Source organism: Rattus norvegicus, chromosome 4 (genome assembly GCF_021556685.1).
Source record: "Rattus norvegicus strain SHRSP/BbbUtx chromosome 4, alternate assembly SHRSP_T2T, whole genome shotgun sequence".
Lineage (NCBI taxonomy): Eukaryota > Metazoa > Chordata > Mammalia > Rodentia > Muridae > Rattus > Rattus norvegicus.
Genome location: NC_141537.1, coordinates 64,812,335 through 64,830,299, shown reverse-complemented (window position 1 = coordinate 64,830,299; position 17,965 = coordinate 64,812,335). Strand labels below are relative to the sequence as shown.

The following is a 17,965-nucleotide window of genomic DNA, read 5'->3' as shown; positions in this document are numbered from 1 at the left end:
TTGCCCTTGATGTGGAATAAACACCGATCCCAGCAGCTCACAGTCTGCTCAGAACTGAGCAGAGAGAGTCGCTCTGCTTCAACAGAAAACCCCATAGCCTACTTCCCGATGATAGTTTCTACAGAAGCTGGGCACAACGAGCGTATCTGTGGGGCTCTCGAAGGGTTACTGGTTTCCTTGTGAGGGGACTGCACAGAGGAAATGACCAGGAACCTAGGCCATTGGCGTCTGAGGAAAATGGAAGCTCCTAAGCTTCCTTAGCCCCTAGGTTATGTCACCTGGGGAGACCGTCAAAGCAGGGCTGAGTATACATAGGCAGAAGAGGAAACTGAGGCACCACCAGTAGTAGCTGTCTCAGTAGGCAACCATGGAAGTGTTGGCTACAAGACCATCAGCCAACCCAGTCAAGAAAGCAGAACACAGGGTGCTGTTTGGGGCGGGGTTTAAGGGGACTAAAGTGAACATCTGAACCAAAGTGGTCTGAAAGAAAAAGTTTGTGTTTGGGCTAGAACATCCAGACGCAGCACATCACCAAAAAGGGTATGAATCCCCATGCTTCATGTTAACCATTTCCAGAAAATTCCAATGACCTAAAGCAGGTAGACAGGTGCTCAAACCTGTGCCAAACTACCAGGGTGGCAAGCTGCCTCTCTGCCGTCCCCAGAATCCTCAGGGTTTCATTGTCAGTGTGGACCATTGGTGTGTAGATGATGTGGAACGTGTCCCAAACAGAAGGGACAAGGCAGGCCAAGAACTCAGAATCTACAAAGTAGTCTCGGCCTCCTCCTATGTCTTCCGTCTGGAGCGTGAAGAGCGATTTGGTCACATTCTAGAGCTTCAGGGTCAAGTTTAATGTCCTCCCCTTAGTCTCCAAACACAAGATTCACCATCCGCTTCGGCTCGCACTTGGGCTGGGTATATTTCTACTCCCTTCCCCTCCTCTGCATTGCTAATAATTGACGCTGACACAAATCGCCACGGAGGACACATTCCTCAGGCTGCGGACCACTGATTTTGACCTTAATGTTGCTCATCTCAAGCCAAGTGCACAAATGCAATGGATTAGAGCAAGCAAACAGAAGTCCAGCCCTCCGGCAACCGGCTCAGCGGTAGTACCTCCCCCGCCACCCCGCCCCCGGCTCAAGTTTCCTTTCTCCTGGGAAGAGAGTGCCATCTTGTGGGCGATCAGTGAACTTACGCATACGCCACTCCACTTTTCTTTTCTTTTCTTTCTTTCTTTCTTTCTTTCTTTCTTTCTTTCTTTCTTTCTTTCTTTCTTTCTTTCTTTCTCTCTCTCTCTCTCTCTCTTTCTTTCTTTCTTCCTTCCTTCCTTCCTTCCTTTCTTTCTTCCTTCCTTTATTTCTTTCTTTCTTTCTCTCTCTCCTTCCTTCCTTTCTTTTCTTTCTTTCTCCACTCCATTTTTCTTTCTTTCTTTCCTTCCTTCCTTCTTCCTTCTTCCTTCCTTCCTTTCTTCCTTTCTTTTTCCTCCTTCCTTCCTTTCTTCCTTTCTTTTTTCTTCCTTTCTTCCTTCCTTCCTTTCTTCCTTTTGTTTTCCTTCCTTCTTTCCTTTCTTCCTTTCTTTTTTTAGGTTATTTTATTTATTTACATTACAGTCATTGCCCACCTCCACCCCCCACCCCTGTTCCTCATTTTATTCCTCTTGCCTCCCAGAGGGTGTTCCCCACCCCCACCAGGCCTCCTCCTTCCCTGGGGGAGGGTTAGACGCATCTTTGCATCGTCTCCCACTGTAGCCAGACCAGGCGGTCCTCTGCATATATGTGCCAGGGGTCTCAGATCGGCTCCTGTTTGCTCCTGGTTCTTGGCTCAGTTTCTGGGAGCTCCCTGGGGCCTGGGTTAGTTGAGACTGCTGGTCTTTCTATGGGGTTGCTCTCCCTTTCAGCTTCTTCAATCCTTCCCCTAATTCAATCATTGAGGTCCCCGACTTCAGTCCAGTTGTTGGATATGTATCTTCCTCTGTCTCAGTCAGCTGCTAGTAGGGCCTCTCAGGGGACAGCCATGCTAGGCTCCTGTCTGTAAGCACACCATAGCATCAGTAATAGTGTCAGGTTTTGGTGGCCCCCATGAGAAGGATCCCAAGTTGGGCCTGTCATTGGACCGCCTTTCCTTCAGTTATTTCTCCATTTTTGTCCCTGCAGTTCTATTAGACAGGAACAATTCTGGGTCGGAAATTTTAACCGAGAATTAGTGACCCTGTCCCTCCATTGAGTCCCTGTCTATCTACTCTTCAAGTGCCCTCTCCTCAGTGTTAGGCATTTTGGCTAAGGTCACCCCCCAATGAGTCCTGAGAGCCTAGCACCTCCCAGGTCTCTGGGACTTCCTAGAGAGCACTTCCACTTCCCACCCTCCCCCCTGAGGCTGCTGATTTGCATTCATTCTCTTGGCCTCTGGGCTTCTCTCCTGTCCCCTCATATCTGATCCTGTTCCCCCTTTCCCCTCTCCCACCCAGGTCCAACCATCCCTCTGCCTCCCATGATTATTTCCTTCCCCTTCTAAGTAGGACTGGAGCCTCCTCACATACACCTTTCTGCCTGTTACTCTTCTTATGGTCTGTGGGCTGTATCGTAGGTAGTCTGGACTTTTGGGTTAATATCCACTTATCAGTGAGTACATACCATACATGTCCTCTTGGGTCTGAGTCTTCTGCACGGTATCCAGGCCATCCCAACACTGCTCTTAGGGGTGAGCTGATCCTGATTTTCAGCATCTGCTGACAGTGTAACATCACAGCTGCAGGAGATACACACGGCATGACACACACCATGACACACACTGTGACACACACTGTAACACACACCGTGACCCCAGCTCCCAACCTGTGGAATGAGCTGACCCCATCCTGCCACCAGAGACCATCTTGTGTTCATCTGTAGAGAAGCTCTCCTGCTCACTACTCAGAGAGATGTCCACAAAAGAGTGCCAGCACTTAAGAGGCTGAGGCAGGAAGGTAGAGAGTTCAAGGCCAACCTGAGCTACACAGCAAGACTCTGTCTCACAGGAAAAAAAAATCTAGAAGGCCAGATCTAGAACCGAATGATCTAAAGAACTACCAAGCAACAGCAAAATGGCAAGCAGAGAAGTTGTACCTTTCCACTCATTTAGAGAGACAGGGTTCACAGGTCTTGGTTGTCTGTCCCACCAGAGCTGCTTTTCACAAGTGGTAGTACATAGGGGGCAGCACTGGGATTCCTGTTAAAATTCACCAGTGCCATGTGCCTTGATAAATATGTCATTTTCTCAAGTAAGCTCCAATCTCATCTTCTCCTCCGTCCTCCTTTCTGTGTCACCTAGGAGGTTCTGAAGATTCTCACATTAAAAGGGCCAACAGGGGGATGCGCAAACAGCCCCCCAAGCAGGAAAATGCTTCTGAGACAGTGGTACTTACTCAGCACCTCATAAATGCCAGGAAACCAGCAGATCTCATTTCATCCTTGAAGCAACTCTGTCTGTAGCCATCAACTACCAACTCAGTTGGTAAATAAGAAATATGGGGGGCGGGGGTCAGTAATAGAGCTGTTCAGGGCCATTCAGTGTGATACTGGTACGACTGAGGTGACTCAAATGGTGGCCTTCAGAGTTCAAAGTAGGTCGGTGTAGCCAACGTGCCTTTGGATGGCAGGAATCAGAGCTCATTGGAGACATTTTCCATGTCATATTGTTGCATGAATAAGACCCCAGGTTTATGCCATGCAGGCTCTGTGTACCCTCATACAAACACGTTTGTATTTCTATCCCCTCTTCTCTTCTCTATCCGACACCAAAGAAGAATAAATACCTAAGAGCCACGCCCTTCCCCTTCAGCCTCCTGCTTGGAAGTATGATCCAGTGAGCCCAGAGTTAGATGAAGAGTCTCAAAGACCCAGATATGAGAAACCGAGGTGTGGGCAGGGTGGGAGCAGGGGAGGAGGGAGATCTGGCAAGGCAGAAGGAAACGGGGGTCAGCTACATGGAGTCTCTTAGGCAACCATTGGTGAAACACATTTGAACACTGACAAATGTGTGAATGGCTCTTTGGCCATGAAAAAGCAGCTGTGGGCACATCTGGTGGCCCTGCTGTGGGGGACAGAGTACACAACATGAGGACTTGGGGGCTGGAATCCATAGTAGCCCTAGCAACACTAGAGTTCTGGAGTTAAGGAAGCTGAAGGGTCAAGCCAAACTGAACTACTCCGTGCGTCCATGGAGGTCCACACCGATACTGGCGTCTATAAGAGCAAATGGCAGGGGCAGAAAACAGCAATTCCAGCAAGGGAGATTCAAGGGGAGCTTCATGGAGCAAGTCTGGTTGACATTTAATCACCCAGGTATAGCAGGGCACGTGCTCTGAGCCCCTCGCCCAGTTTGCCTACAGGTATCCCCTGCTTATGGAAGAGCTAAGGAAGAAATATGGGGTTAAAGTGTGTGTATGCGGGTTGGGGATTTAGCTCAGTGATAGAGCGCTTGCCTAGCGAGCACAAGGCCCTGGGTTCGGTCCCCAGCTCCGGAAAAAAAAAAGTGTGTGTATGTGTGTGGGGCGGGGGGTTCATCATAAGGAAAGGACCTGGGCTGGTGAGATGGTTCAGCAGTTAAGAGCACTGGCTGCTCTTCCAGAGACCTGAGCACAATTCCTCAGCACCCACATGTCTGTGTATAACCATCTAGAACTCCAGTTCCAGGATCTGATGCACTCAGGGGTTCTGTAGGCACAGGGCATGTATATGGTACACAGAAATAAATCCAGGCAAAACATCCATACACACACACACACACACACACACACACACACACACACACACAAATAATGATAATAGCAATAATAATAATAATTAATAATAATAATAATAGTTTTTAACAGTTAAAGAAAAGGGGACTGGGTGGAATTGTTTTCCTTCTGCTGTGTGTGTATGATAAATGCAGTTCCATCCATCCAGAAATGCAACTCCAGACAGCTTGTCCATTGCAAGGATGACATGTGGGCCCTGTTTGAGGAGGGAAGAAGGGAGTTCCTAAGCTGAGAGGGTCAGGAAGCTGGAACACTCAAGGTTGAGAAAGAAAAGTTAAGGGTTGTGACAGGTAATAGGCACTGTCCTTCTCGAGGCTGAAGAGGGTGGCCAGCAGCCAGTGCGAGGCCCCTCCCACTTACACGAGGGGTTCCTCTAGTTTGCTTGTTTGCTTTGCTCGGATTCTGATGTTCAAAGGCGGTGGGTTTTGTTGATGTTTTGGATGAAGAATGTGCCTTCTGAGAAACAGAATTCTTCCAGCCTAGACTGAAAGGGAAGAATCAAGATAGGGAAGCATCGTTTGGGGTATGTCTCTTTAGCAAGACATCATGTGAATTTTTTCCTTTTGCTAGTTTTCTTTGTGACTGTGCCAGAGCTCGAGCCCAGGGCTTTGTGCTCTTGCACTCAACCACTGAGCCATACTCCCAGCTCCTTGATTTTTAAGACAGAAGAAAGGCAGGGGTGTAGCAGGTCCTAGAACCTTACAGCAGGCTAGACCATGGTCAATCAATCTCAGTCTGACAAAGGCAAATTCTTTTCTTTGGAATCATCTAGAGGCAGATGGTTCAGAGAAGCCAATCCCTTCTCTGTCTACTGTCCCTGAGAAGCAATGAAGACAAAAGCTTACAAACCAGTCTGCCTTGTGTCTAGTTCTGAATATGCCAACCTCGGGCCAAATGTGCTAGCTCCTGGCTGGTCGTCACCTTTCTAAAGATAGGTACATTTTTAGCTAGCCTGCTTACAGCCGTGCTAACTGTGGGCCACAAGCTTTCCAATATAGTAGGAGACAGGGTGAGTGATGGGATTTCGATCTTAAGAAGGCTAAGTTTCCACATCTAAGTAGCTGTGGTATGCTAGAACAAAGAACTTATTTTTGCCTTCCAAGGTAAGCACGAGCCAAGAAAGCAGACTGCTGGGGGCTGTGCAAGTTGACACATGCTCCTTAGCCCAGAAGCTAGAAAGGGCAGAGAGGTCATGCAGGGAGGTGAGTATTGACCCTACCGCATGTCCTCACTTCATCAGGCTGGGATGGGTCTCTCGCCAGAGGCTCTGCTGCTCTCGGAGATCCTGGGCTGCTGACATCAGCCTGAAGTCACCCACAGACTCCTCAGCCTTGCAACTTTCCTTTCTACAAATGCCAGGCTTCCCTGTGTTTGCTGAGTTCTCCATTCCTTGTCCAAAAGCTTGGATGTCTGTGTGCTAAATACACACATATGCTGGATTCTCTCTGGGGCCAAATGTTTGGACTACACAGCACTGAGAAAGAACATCAACACGTGTTTTCCTTTAGATAGCTATTTGGCGCTGGGTAAAGCTGGTTAGTTTAGTTTTTAATAATAAACTCTTAAGAATGGCCGGGCTGGACTTCTGTTTTGTTCTGAGGTTCTTCATTCCAGAGTCACAGTAGGTAGAGCCCTGTGGCCAGCCTAAGAATGCAGCTGCAGGGCTGAGGTCCCCTCAAATTAACCTGATGCCACCAAAGACAGGGAGACCAAAGGGCAGGTCAACTGTAAAGAGGGTTTAAAGTGAAGCCAGACAGGCCCAGATCCTACTACCCAAAGCACAGTCAACTCGGTTAAAGGTCAAGGGATCATTCAAAGATCCAAAGAAGAATTGATTCCAAGATGGTTCCTGTGACTGGGACTGAAGTGCTGGGCCTTGGCTACAGCAGACCCACTCCAGTACTGCTCAAAGGCTGTAGAAAGGACCCTCATGTCTTCTGAGTCTTATAAGAACAGCTTTCTTGGAGGACTCCAAGGACCCTACAGCTGTCAAGATCAACTGTGTCAGCTGTGTCTCCATTAAACATGAATGGATAATTTTCCTCAGTATCATCTAAGTCAATGTTCCAAGTCCCATCCCCTTGAATGAAGAGTGAAATGAAAAATAAATTAGCATGACATTAGTAGGGAGGAGGAGGGGCTTAGCACAAGTGAAAGGGGATTAGACAGGAAAGGGGACAGTGACTATGAGGGAAGTCATTATGTACATGTATGAAAATGCCATGAAGAAGCCCATGGCTAGTTGGTTTACTTGATTGCTTGATTGTTTGCTTGTTTGTTCTTTCAAAGGAACACAAATAAGTCCTGATACGCTAGAGCATTAAATAATGATAATGATGATAATAATAATAATAATAATAATAATAATAATAATAATAATAATAAAGTCATTTTTGAAAACCAAGAGAGAGAATAGAAAATGCTGGAAATGTGAGCTGGGCCTTGCATCCTGTGGTTTTTTTACACTGGACAAGTTGTGAGGATGCCAAGCTTTTGTGAGGGAGGAAAATGCAGAGAATAGGTGACAGTTGTGGCCCAGCCCTAGAATGTCACTTTTGCTACCCTCTCTAAGGCTCGGAGAACATTCCAGAAGAGAGAATGGCAAGTATGTAAGAGTCAGATGACTGGGTGAAAGGCTGAACATTTTCCTCAAGACCTGAAACCACCATTATAATCCCCCTATCGACTCTAGCTGCCTGCATTGGACACACAGAAGACTGGCCCTACTGACCGTCCTAGAAGGGGGGACCTCGGGGGGACTCTACCCTTTCCCTCTGAACTACTAGCTATTGATAGACTCTGAGGGAAGGGAGGGGGAGAGAGAGAGAGAGAGAGAGAGAGAGAGAGAGAGAGAGAGAGAGAGAGAGAGAGAGAGAGAGATTTTAGATATGTACCCACTGCTGAGCCCACCAGGCCCCAATGAATAAACAGCTCTAATTCATGGCCATGCAGTTGTCCTAATTAAACCCAGTGAGTAACAACCAAAATGAATATATATGGATGGGAAATAGAGGCTTGTCGGGTTGGGGAAGGATGGCCATGGATGGGAGTCATCAGTACAGCAGGGATGGTGGCGAGTGGGAATGGTCACTATAGGCACACGATGTACACACTCAAGACTAGAACTCTTTTAAAAAGAACTGTGCCTTTGGGAAGATGAAGTCTGGTAGTTTGGAAGCTGAGAGAGAGAGAGAGAGAGAGAGAGAGAGAGAGAGAGAGAGAGAGAGAGAGAGAGGGAGGGAGGGAATCCACAGCCACTGGTTAACAAGCTATGCAGATGTTCAGGGAGAAGATGAGACTTTGGCCTTGGGTGTGGGAAATGAGAAAAGGTGGAGTGTGGCTTTTAACGCTTTCCTGGTCTAGCTTTAAAAACCAGAGCTTAAGAGCCATATTTGTGGTTAGATTCTATACAAAGTGAGTTCTCACCACTCACTATCTCTCTTCCTATACAGGACTGCTTTCTGCTTGGTTAGCGAGTGCGTTACAGGGTGTGCACAGAGGTCACCTTACATGGAAAGGACCATGGATAAGGAAGCTGACCAACCACCAATCACCTGGACAGTCCTCAGAATCTGTCTGCTAAGGGAGTAAGACGTTGAACGTTCTGGAACAATAAGGGAAGAAGCTACAAGTCGTCAGCCCCTGCTTAGAGCCACAGACAGTTCCAGAAGTGTTTACATGCTTTGCCTCCTGTCTGCCGCTCGCAAAGCTATTGTTACTCACTTCCCTTAACAGCCTGAGAGACCGAGGACTAGAGCGGCCCTCTCATCTATATCTGTGTCGATATTTTTTAATTGGCCATTTTATTTATTTACATTTCAAATGTTATCTCCTTAACTGGTTTCCCCTCTGGAAACCCCCTATCCCATCATCCTTCCCCCTGCTTCTATGAGGGAGCTCCCCCACCCACCCACCCACTCTCACCTCTCCGCCCTGGCATTTCCCTACACTAGGGCATGGAGCTTTCCAGGACCATTGATGTCTGACAAGGCTACATACGCAACTGCAGCTGCATCACTCTTAACTGACAAGGCTGAAGAGGAGTTTCAACCCCACAAAGCTAACAAGAAGCTCACTGCAGCTAATTCACTGAGACAATGTGGATAAATGCATTGTAAACCCCAAGGGTGTGGTGGATAACACTGATGAGAACAGGACAGAATAGAACCACCTTGGGGACCATCTCTGGGCATGTCTGTGAGAGAGTTTCTAGACTGGACTGAGCTGAGACTACCCCCATAAGTGCAGATGATACCATTCCATGGACCAGGGTCCTCTATAAGAGCAAGAACACTGAACACCTCTTCTGATTTCTGCTCCCTACTGTAGACATGTGTGGCCAGCTGCCCCATGTGCCTGCTTGCCTTGCCTCCTTCACCATGGAGGACTATGTCCCCTCAAAACTAAACTGTACCCTACTTTCCTTAAATTGCATTTGTGGGGTATTTTGTCACAAAAAGAAGAAAAGCAAGAAGCAAAGGGTGTCAACTTCAAGGCAACGATGACCTATCAACATCTAAGTACCCAGGATAAGACCCGGGACCATGAGGAGGCCATAGGACTTCTCTTGTTCCCCACAGACAATCATTCAGAGAGGGCACAGCCCCAGTCACATCCATTCCCACTAAGAATCTCCAGAAAGTCAGGTAAACCAGCATCAGAAAGCTGTGGTGTGATACTCTGCCCCGTGTTCCAGAGAACCACAAGGATACACACACACACACACACACACACACACACACACACGTACATGCACACATGCACACACACACCCATAATATTTTAAGGAAGTTGACAATTTTGTGTTGTATAACATCTGTAACTATGTTGAAGCCTACAGGCTGGACATACCTGCAAGAATGATGACAGTCAGTCAGTCAGACAGACAGACAGACAGAATGTAAGCAAATCATGGCAGCTGCTAACACTCGTTGAAAGATCAGCCTCCTGACCGGGAGAAAGATAATGACTTGACTGTAAAAAAAGTTAAAGAAAAATTAAAGATAATTTTAAAAAGAAATTAGCGTCCTGAGTTTATAGCTAACTATTCAGGCATGTCAGGTGAGTGTATCAGGGCCCAGACCACCACTGAGGCCAGGTGGTCCTGACTAGTAAGTGACTGCATCGAGACCACCCAGGAACTTCCCCAAGCCTGGATCCCAGAGATTCCAGTTTGGAAAATGTTATAATGAAACCTATTATTTTGTACGTTAACCAAAAATAATATTTTTTAAAAGAGAGTGGCTTTTAATATTGGGGGATGGTTTGTGTTCCTTGGGACAGTTCTTGCTGACATGATTCCATTCTGGCCATGGGACTTGGGAATCTATTTCTTCTGTATCTCTTCTGCATTTTAAAGACATATTTATTTGATTTGCCTGAATGTAGGTTTGTGCATCACGGCATGCCCAGCGCCGGAGGATGCCTTGAAGAAGGGCTTTGGATCTTTCAGAATTGGAGTTGCAGATGGTTTCTGGGTTCTGGAACCCAGCCCTGGTCCTCTGGAAAAGCAACAAGTGATCTTAAACATGGAGTTGTCTCTCCCTCCCTAGGGCCTCTCTAATATCTCTCCATCTCTAACATTCCCTGGGAGGTGTTGGTTTAAAACCAAGTCTCTATCCTTCCAGCTCAGCAATTGTCAAACTGCAGTCCAAGTAAGTGAAAGTAACTTGCCAATGGTCTCAAAGCTGTGTTGTCACTGTGCCAAGGGCCGTATGGATCAGCGGTTACTACAGCTGTCTGAACATGAGTCACTTGCTGGCCCCGCCCACATAGAAGAGTCCATAGCAACTGGGATCTGCAAAGGCTCCAGGCACCTTTCCCATCCTGACACGGGGCCAGAGTAGAAGATTCTGGACCAAGGCTTCTGGTTCTTTTCCTTCTCACATATTGGATACTACATCAAGGCTAAGAACCACGGATCGCATGTCTGCTGCCCGAGCGGGCTGCTACCGTACAACTTCTGGCCAATTTCAGTGGTTTAGCAACTCTGCTTCCCCCATGAGAAATAAGAGTATTGAAAACCCAGTGCTCACCACTGCACGCTGCAGAGCCTAGTGTGCGGCCTGTTTCCCATGGTAAAATGAGCACCAAGGAGGAAGACGTCAGAGGCCACACCACTCTCAACACCCCTGGCCTCACCCGAAAGAGCAAGGAATAGCCCTTGTGCTGATTGGAAAGGAGTGACGCGAAAGGACGCCATGTTTCTCCTACATCTCAAAGTCCTCAGCTGTCCAGGGTCTTTCTGATTTCTAGAAACGTCCTTCTCAAAATACACACGTTTTTAAAATCTCAGGATTGCTTATGCAAACTCAAGGGCTATGCTTCCGGCAGCATCTGCAGCATCCGCAGCATCCGCAGCATCCGCAGCATCCGCAGCATCCGCAGCATCCGCAGCATGGCTGAGAGGTACGCAAGCTTCCTGCTTGCTGTGAGTCAGAATCCCCGGGCTCCTAAGTCTGAAGTTAACACTCCTTTTCTGGATTCACTTGGCGAATGACTGTGATTCACAAATGCCTGGATGTGGAACCAACTTGGCTGCCCATCAACAAGGGAGGACAAATCTGGTGTCGACGTTCGCAGATAGAGTTTCATGTAGCCATCAATGTAGCTTTAGAAGTCACAGTATTGAGGGAAATGAGCTGGAAAGATGGATCCTGTAGTTTCCCTCTTTTATTAATCTAGACATTATCTATATAATATACATAATATAGATATTTGTAATGCACACACACACACACACACACACACACACACACACACACAAATGCATATAAATGATACCGGAGTGGCGTAAGGACTATGAAGGGGGAGCAATGGGTGGCAGGGGAAAGGGAAGGGAATGGGGTGGGGGAGGAATGACAACCATTACATGTTCACTCCCACACAAGGAAGGTAGATACAACATGAAAGCAAAAGAAAGGCTAAGGGTAGACAGGGACCCAGCAGGAGCCAGGATAGGGGCACCGTGGGGACAGTGGGTAAGACACATAGTAAACGCTAAACAGCATGGCTGTCACAAAAGGACTCTGCACAGTGTCCCCTGTGACCTCCTGCTGTACGTGGGTGGAGCTGGAGAGCTCGACTCCGGAGCTCTGTCAGGAGTTTGCAGATGAAGAAGCTCCTGGTCAGCCCTCCCCGAGTCCCAGTCTCAGCCTGCGACGTTCCTTCCGAAGCGCCAGGCCTCCAGTGCCAGGGAAAGATGCATCTGAAAGTCACAGGACAGGCTGGTGGAGACTCCATTCTGCAGACGTAAAGGCAGTGCAACAGCTTCGGCCCATGCAAAGTGTGTCCCCCAGCAGTCATAGCCAGGCATAGTATATGCCATAGAGGAAGGTAGGAACCCAAGCTTCAAATGGTAGAGGTCACCAAAGCCTACCGTTTCCATGTATACCTACAGGAAAGTATACGCAACACGCGTGCACACACACATAGGCACATACACGTAATCAAATACCTTCCACGGCCATGTTTCTCTCTCTCTCTCTCTCTCTCTCTCTCTCTCTCTCTCTCTCTCTCTCTCTCTCACACACACACACACACACACACACACACATACCTTCCACAGCCATATTTCCCCAAAGTCACACCCAAGGCTTGTAGAATTGGGTCAAGCAGAGCTCCAACCCCAAGCCCTCTTTGAGCCCTGTGGTGAGTGTGTCCTCAGAGTTTCCCACTATCTTCCTGTCACATATACCTGGGCCAGGTCAGCCTACAGCAGACATTTCTAACAACAGTGGATTTTACCGGGAAGCTTCCAAGGGCTCAGCCTCGTTCCTTTAAACAGACCCGCACTCCTGAGGAAACTTCCCCCAAGTCACATGCATGACACTATTGAGACAATCCATGCGCTTCCTAGGGAATGTCAAGAAAGTGGAGGTGAAAAAATTGAGAGGAAAAAAAGTAAAACACCAATACCCACTTTAGGGAGAAGGGGAGGGTTTTTAATTAGATTTTAATTAAAAATTTAAAAAATACTATTCAGGCATTCAATGATGATAAAGGCCAAAAAACTCAAGAAAATCAACAGGAAAACTACCTTAACAATAAGAATATTGTGTATTCCGCAGAATCAGTCAAAGTGATGTCAGTGCAGGGAGCAGACTCCTTTATCGTGGAAACCTTAGTGGTGGAGAAAAAGATAAAATAAACAACCAAAACCCATCTTTGTGTGGGACAAGACTCCAGTGCAATAACAAAATTGACATTTTACTTTTATTAATGTGCAAATTAATCGAGTCCGTTGTGGCATCCTCACACGTGCAGACCACTGTGCTTTGCCTCACACCCCTCCCGCTGGGTCCCTCACCCCTGCTGCTGGTCCCCTCCTGCCTCTAAACACTCTCTTCTGCCTTCAGGTCCTACCCACATCTGTATCTATAAATCTGGATTCCAGGAGTTATCGTGTGTTGTGTCTTTCTTCCCTGAGGGAAAAAAATAAACCTTCAAGACGGCAGAAGAGAACCAGGCTGAAAGGCAAACCAGGTTGTAATAGCACTTGAAATGAATTCCTAGACTTAATGTGTCAATGTAAGTCTAAAACATTATTTAAAAATCTCCCAAAAACATTCTGAAGAGGAAGGACATTAGCAGACCCTGGGATGGGAGATATATAAGAATTAACGTATCGATATGGTGCTTTTAATATATATAAATGAGCATTTGAATTTTTTTCCTTTTCAAATTTCTTTTTAACTTATTCACTTTACATCCCACTCACTGCCTGCCTCCCGGTCACCCCCTCCAACAATCCTTCCCCCTTCTTCCTCTCCTTTTCCTCTGAGCAGGCAGAGTCTCCCTTGGGTATCCCTCCCACCCTGTCACTTCAGGTCTCTGAGAGATTGGATGCTTCCTCTCCCACTGAGGCCAGACAAGGCAGCCCAGCTAATAGAACATATCCCACGTACAAACAACAGATTTGGGGTAGCCTCCACTCCGGTTGTTCGGGACCCACGTCTGTTACATATGTGTTGGGAGGCCAAGGTCCAGCCCGTGTATGTTCTTTGGTTGGTGGTTCAGACTCTGAGAGCTCCAAGGGTCCAGGTTAATTGGCACTGTTGGTCTTCTACAGTGGCCAGATGTCTCAAGAGTGGGAGTACGGTGCAATGAATGGAACGACCCTACTAAAAAGCTGGGGCTCTGAGAAACAATGCCCAAGACTTAGCTTTTTAGAGAAATGGAGAAGAGAAGGGGTAAGGTAAATTCTCAGAGGTAGAAACAGGCTTCTTTCTTCCTATAACCTCTGTTCCTCTCTCTGCAACATTTCTCTGAGACCACTGGACTACAGACTACAGAAGAAACACAGGCTGAGCAGTAACGCCCCACTATGATATGGGGATCATCATCTAGCAAAGAAAAGCAACCAGGCTGGGCGTCAAAGAGGAGGAATCATAATATTAGGAAAGATGCAGAGGTTGGAGCCCCGCCTGACTAGAACAGAGAGCCCACAACAACTGTACAAACAGAAGCCTGTGAGAGCCATCCAAGCAAAACTCTGTGTAGAGGCAGCAGTGGGAGCTACGGTATGCTCTTAAAGAGTACGGACAGAGCTACGCTTTTTATTTTTTGATAAAATCAACTGGACAAAAAGGCACTCAGGGAATAAGTTACAGATCTACTAGGAGGCAGCTAGGCTAATCGGGGAGGCTTCCTGAAGAGCTGGCAGAATGGTGGGAGTTAGTGAGAACTGAGGCTGTTCCATATCCGTATAATAAACTGCCTTGAGGACAGACTGGCTATAAGGTCTGAGGGTAGGAAGAATCACTACCACAGTCCAAGGTGCCCACAGCCTTGCCTGAGGATAATGACAGACTATGGTGGGAGTACATAGGTGATGACAGACTCCTCTGTGCCAAGTCCCACAGGTGCTTCTGGACTTGGAGAGACCCTGGGTGACTTTCCTACTGGCCATCACACTGCCTCACGTTAGCTCTGAATCAGTAATATTCATATTGTTGTTAAGCTCATTGCTTCTACACTAACCAAGTACGGCAGTTTCCTCTTGTGTTCGTGCTCACGGTTTGGACTCCGTCTTGATCATCCGTCAACAGCACTGATTTGTGTGGCCCCGATAAGCTGCTGGCAAGGGTGACTAGCAGACGGGACTGTCTGCACCCGGCAGCCCCCATACAAGTGCATGCGTTTGCACATTAGGACCTGGGCTTCGGCTGGGCTTCGGCTGAGTTCGGTTTTGAATCAGGTGTTGAAATTGTGTAGTTTCTCAGCTTTTTACCGAGACCAGTGTTTTCAAGTTGCCGGACTTGGAAGGAAAGAGCAGTTCAGGCTAGGAATATTTTTCCAGAAACACACTCCCTGTCCTAACCTGAGTCAACATGGGAGCAGGAGTCCCTGGAAAGCTCTGGCTCCGGAAGGGGGGAGGGGGGGATGGAGGGGGTAGGTGATGCTTATTTTTAGGCTATGATTGGCGTCATGGAGAAGGGAGGGCTGGCCCCCTGGACTGAGCTCCCCGGTGCACATTCCAGGAGCTACGCAGATGAATGACCCTTTTCTGTGGGGGGAAACTGGGCTGTAGAGAATGAATGGAGGTTCTGTTGAGGATTTGCTTGCCCAGCTGTCAGACCTTCCTCTCCGCCCTTCCCTTTGCTGTAGGTCCTTTCTCTCCTCCTGTAGTCTTACCTCCAATCTTTCAGAATCACAACAGAACCACCGCCCTAGCAAGCAGAGAAGGGGCGGGATCTCTGGCCCTACTGCCCCAGAAACTCTCTCCCTACTTGTCTACTTTTCCTCTTGCTGTACTCAAATGTTCCCTAGTCCAACTCTCAGACTGCGTCCTCGTGTATGAAATTTAAAAATAGTACCTTGTGAACATAATGTGTTAAAAGAGAAGAGTGGGTGGTTTCAGGGAGACTGAATACATATCAAGCTACCAAATTAAGGCTTAGGCAACCAAGAGTAGGTGGGGAACATAAACTGGTCTTGATGGGAACGGAATAAAAAGGAAGAAAACAGAAAATTGGGTGAGTGGGAAGGTGAGGGTGGAGCAGGCTGATAAGAAAGGAGTCAGGCTGAATATGGTTTAAATACATTCATTCTCAAAAGATAAAATTATGATTTTAAGAAAAAGAGAAATCGGGGTTGGGGATTTAGTTCAGTGGTAGAGCGCTTGCCTAGCAAGCGCAAGGCCCTGGGTTCGGTCCCCAGCTCCGAAAAGAAAAGAAAAAGAGAAATCCTTTCTCGTCTTAAAGATGCTTCACGGTTGTCTAAAAGGCTTAAGGTGTGCCTTTCACCTTTGAGCACTTATTCAGTGTAGACCGTATCTTTGTACATGACGTGCTATCGGCTCCAGTTTACTTTCCGTGTGGTGGTGGTCAGATCATCTAGCGTGTCTCTGCTTCCCAGTTAATTTACTTTCTTCATTTCTCAAGTATCCATATTGGACTCTGTGATGTTCCCAGTGAGGTTGGTGTTTCCTGTCCTACTCTAACAATTCACGATGTTTGTTTATTTATTTATTTATTTATTTATTTATTTATTTATTTATTTTTGAGATACATCTCTCTCTATATTCCTGGTTATCCTAGAGCCTGCTCTGTAGCCCTGTAGACCAGGCTGGCCTTCAACTCACAGAGATTTGCCTGCTTCTGCCTCCCAACTGCTGGGATTAAAGTTGTGTGCCACCATACCAGACATTAACCATTCACTATCTTAATTATCATTTCTTTGTAAAGAGACTTAAAAATTTGACTCTTCTTATTCTAGACTGCATTGGCTTTTCTTGGCAGCTTGCATTTCCAAACAAATATTAAAATCAGCTTGCCAAATTCCATGAAAAGCCACGTTGGTATTTTTAAGAGAAATGCTTTCAATCTAGAGCTCAAAATTAGAAAGGTGGACAGACAGTGTATTCCTACACGTACCTGTGTCTTCTCTATGGCTTTTCTATTAATAAAGATAGACACAATTTTTAGATTTGTATTCATCTATTTTTATTCTAAATATGTCTTAATTTTTGCCAGTTCCTCTGGCCTTTGCTGGGGTCTGCACTCACAGGTACACACATGACTCACATAATTAAAATAAAATAAATATTTTTTAAAAAGTAGTTAACAAATGAAACATCAATACAGCCCAAAGAAAGTAGAATAAAAACAATGAAGATTTGAGACGCTATTAATAATTAAAAATACTATTTAGACATAGACTCAATACAGAGAATATGCTGTGTCTAACAAAATTAACAAACATCTGAAAATACTGATAATAATAGAAAAATAAGTCAATAATATGGATGCAATAAAAGGCATAGCAGATTTACCAAGATTAGAAAAACCACTATGGACAAATTTATACCAGTGAGTAGAAACCAATAAGAGGGAAAAAATAAGTGGGGAAAAAATGAATTAGGAAACTGGTTTACAATAGAAAGAAAGATTGAATTATTCAAAAATCACTAAATAAGTTGAATTAGGAGTAAATAAGTAACCTTTCCTTTAAGATCTTGCCCCCTTAAAATAGTTTTAAAGCAGATTTCATCAGACTCCAGACTTTAATACTGACCTATGACAAACTCTGAGAAGAGACGAAGGATCATTCCCAATTCCGCTTGAGGTTACAAAATGTCTTCATACTGTGAACACAATGCGAGGGAAATTACAGGCTGATGGTATTCTTGAACATGAGTGCAAAATGTCCAACACGGACTTTCAGCAAGCCATATGGATGCTATGGTGGTGGAGGCAGGAAGATTATCAGGTCAAGCCCAGCCTGGGCTACAAGTCTAGCTTGGGCTACAAAGTAAACTAGAAACCAGAGTAGGCTATATAATGAGACTCTGGTGAAAAACGTTTTTCAGGAACTGAGGAAATTATTTATATGTGTGTATGTGTGAGAGAGACATATAGATTCATGTATGTATGTGTGTATATATGTATCCATACATATGGCATAAGCATATATTTATGTATGTACATAAATAAATATGTACACATATGTATTTATCAGTGGTTGTGACTAATGCCAGAAATAGAAGAGTTATTCAACACTTGAATTCTACTGAATCTCTGGAACAACATTTATGAGTTGAATGAGAAAATTGGCATGGTATTTCTCTCAAGGAAAGAGGAAAACCTGTTTGAATACATATAATATCAGCTTATGGTGAAGTTTTGATAAACCACTTTCAGAACCTGATAAAGGACATCTACCTATAAAATAACCCCTGGTAAA

General features: G+C 46.1%; 1 long non-coding RNA gene across 1 annotated transcript; it reads right to left on the bottom strand.

Annotated features, from left to right (window-relative positions):
- Window positions 1-996: 996 nt before the first annotated feature.
- Window positions 997-17,367, bottom strand: LOC134486754 (uncharacterized). The gene is made up of 6 exons (XR_015686466.1): window positions 17,297-17,367; window positions 12,819-12,901; window positions 12,477-12,634; window positions 9,632-9,754; window positions 2,634-2,748; window positions 997-2,031 (listed from the first exon to the last, which is right to left on the bottom strand). It is a non-coding gene; the product is annotated as an uncharacterized LOC134486754 (long non-coding RNA).
- Between the last annotated feature and the right edge of the window lie 598 nt (window positions 17,368-17,965).